The sequence below is a fragment of the Carassius auratus genome, chromosome 36, assembly GCF_003368295.1.
Source record: "Carassius auratus strain Wakin chromosome 36, ASM336829v1, whole genome shotgun sequence".
NCBI classification, from domain to species: Eukaryota; Metazoa; Chordata; class Actinopteri; order Cypriniformes; family Cyprinidae; genus Carassius; species Carassius auratus.
The window spans coordinates 10419041-10422481 of NC_039278.1; positions in this window are offsets into that span (position 1 = coordinate 10419041).

Genomic DNA, 3441 nt, shown 5'->3' on the forward strand with positions numbered 1-3441 from the left:
AGTCAACCCTGTAGATTAGGAAACATAAAAAAGTATAATAATATTAATACAATTATTTTGCGAAAAAAACTGTTTTTAGGCTACTAGCATAGATATTCTGAATGGTGCATTTAATCACAAATGACATGCATTATTTAGCTAAATCATTCCACATTCACAGAACCATTCCAAACAGAGTTGGTTGTGAACAATTCAGAAGCAATGAGAATTTTCAAACCCCTTTTAAACTCATTAAAGTAAAAATCCACCCAAAAAAGAAAATTTGCTGAAAATGTATTCACCTTCAGACCATCTAAAATGTAGAGGAGTTTGTTTCTTTATCCTAACAGGGGTGCATATCCCAAACGCATAGTTAGCCAACTACAGTAACAAATCATGTCATTACCAACATAGTAAATGCCTAAGGGAACCTGATGATGTAAGAGAGAACCTGTGATGAATCAAACATTGAATTAAGCAAAATGACAGGTAAAGAAAAAAGTCGTCAGGCACCATGTTTAATACAGCAGCATCTCAGATATCTCAAATCAATTAATTAGCTGAAGTTATTAATCCAACGTGTGTGTGACATCAATAAGAATGGACCTACACTGTTGAACCAATGTGGTTCAACCGACAGAGATGTGAATATGTTTGGAAAACAGGCATGAGTAGCAAGTTTGTTTCCATAACAATGCATGGTACTGTGGTGGGTAATCAGCCAGTTACTTCGTTGTATAGGAAATGCACCCCAGATTTGCAGTGGATCCTCTGCAATGAATTCCTGGTGTCAAAATAAGTCCAAACAGCTGAGAAAAATATCACAATAATCTACAACACAACTCCAGTCCATCAGTTAAATTCCTGTGAAGCAAACAATGTGTTTGTAATAAATAATTCCTTAAATCATTAAGATGTTTTTAACTTCAAACCATTGCTTCCAGCTAAAATAAAAGTCCATAATCCATAATACTGCTTTCTCCAATGAAAAACCATCTCATCTGAATCAGGAGATAAATATGCAGAAATCAAGAAGAGTTAAAAAGTGAAAACATCCTAAAACATTTCTAAACATATATTTCAGTGGTTTTTGATATGAGAGGACAACAGGGGATGGACCCATTATGGACTATGGACTAGTATTTTGGCCAGAAGTGATGGTTTAAATGCCTTGATGATGTATTTGTTTCTTACAAACACACAGTTTTTAACTTAACAAGATGTTAACTGATGAGCTGGAGTCATATGGATAACATGTGGATTATTGTGATGTTTTTATCAGTTGTTTGGACTCTCATTCTGATGGCACCCATTTACTGCAGAGGGATCCATTGGTGTGCTAAACTTTTCTAAATCTGTTTCAATGAAGAAACAAACTCATCCAAATTTTGAATGGATTAAAGGTAAGTAGATTTTCAGCAAGTTTTCATTTTTGTGTGAACTATCTTGATTAGCAAATAATAACATCAAATTATAATAACAATTTACATTGCTATTATTGTTGATCATTTTTGTGTCCACATCTTTTATCACTATGCATTTTATTTTATTTTATATCCAACACTTGTCATCACATAGATTTTATTGATTTTTTCTGAAAATGTGAAAGGCAATCATTAAAGAGTCATAATTTGAGAAATCTCATTTCCCCTTGATCTTTTGACATATAACAATTAAATGTACTATAAAACAACCTGCAAGTTTCAAAACTCAAAACTTTCTTGTTAGTTTAAAAACAGCTTTTATTGAAACCAAGCTCAGAATGTATGTATGATGTAATAGTGTTCTTCATCACTGCCTCTTTAGCCTCTCCCAATGATACATGCTTACAGAGAAGAGGAAATACTACAGAGACTTCACACAGGATTACTCCATCAACAGTACAGATGATATTTCAAGTTAACAAGACACTATAGAGTAAGTTGTGAAATATGGTCTTTGAATTGCCTTCCTTGTGGTCCTAACATATCTAGATCAGACACGAGCGCTGTTGCATCATGTCCTTAATCAGTTTCTCTTTCAGATCAGAAGCGGCGCATATGCTGGTATGTCAGAAATAGAGCAGGACATCAGTTTACTTTTGTGGATTTTTTGGTATCAATCCGTACCACATAGAGTGTAGACAGAATCGCTAATTATAATAGGTTCTGTTGTCTGTAGTCTATTATAATTTCTGTTGTCAAAAATTAGCAAAGAACTACAGATCACGTCAGTGAAACATTGTTTGCATGTTTCTTTGCTTTACTTTACTACGGATTAATTTTTAAACAAGACGGTATAATTGAAGGCTTTTCAGCTGAAAGTAAAGAATGATGCAGTGCTGAGTTTGACTACAGTGGATCTAACAGTAATGTCGCAACACTTACATGTGTGTAAACTTGCTTTTATCACTATTGCATTGTCTGTTCCAGACCGTTTTATATATATACTGTGTATTTATATGTTTTTTTTTTTTTACCTAAATGACCCATGTTGTTTTCAGAGTAGGTCACAGCAGTCCATCTGTTATTTTAATAAGCAAAACTGTTAGCCAATCATTGCAGTGGCCGTTTACATACGAGTATTGAATGTGCCCCGCTTATAAAAACAGACTGTGAGAGGCTCAAAAACAGGAGAGAAAATACAGTAGCCTACTTCTACATTTTTTTTAAAAGTAAAATCATACTAGCATTATAATTGAACCTCAGAGAACACTATATAAAAAAAATGCAGTTAATTTTTTCATCTTTACGAGGTCAAAGCATGCATAGCATGTTGCAGGAGAGAAATAAAGGGGCAAATTCCAAAATACTTTTTTGTTTTCACTTAGGGAGGGGACGCCATTTGTAGGTAACTGAATCCCTTCGCGAAGGCCCCTTCCAGAAGTCCATTGGAGAAAGGAACATCTGATGGTCACGTCACAGAAGTCATTTGTAATCATGTGATCTTTAGGAGATCTTGCAATGCTTTTTAAAGCAAAGTTTTGCTTGATTTAGACTTCACATACAAACGTAAGCAGAATAGGCTAATTAAATTTGTCTTTATTTTAATACAAAATATTTTTCATCAGAAATATTAAGATGGTAGTGTAAACAAGTTTAGTTTAAAAAGGTTAATAAGACACAATTAGACAATATTTTAATAAAATACGAATAATGAGAAGAAATATATATGCAACAACTGGTGAAGTGTCGAATGCTGCATGCATGTGCATGCATTGTCAAGGTAACATTTGGTCAGTCATTCCCTTTGCCAAGGGAGTTCCAAATGCTTATATGAGATAGTAATGCCCTACCTTCAATGAACACACTTAAGGGCTCTGCCCTTGAAGGGAGTAGGGCATAGGGAAGCTCACTTCCATTTGGAATTCGCCCATAGGTTGCCTGTCAGAGTAGCCATGGAGACTACTTGAGACTACTTGCGCACACTCACACCCCCAACCTACCCACTCATACAGTGACAGTTATGGACTGTATTATCACA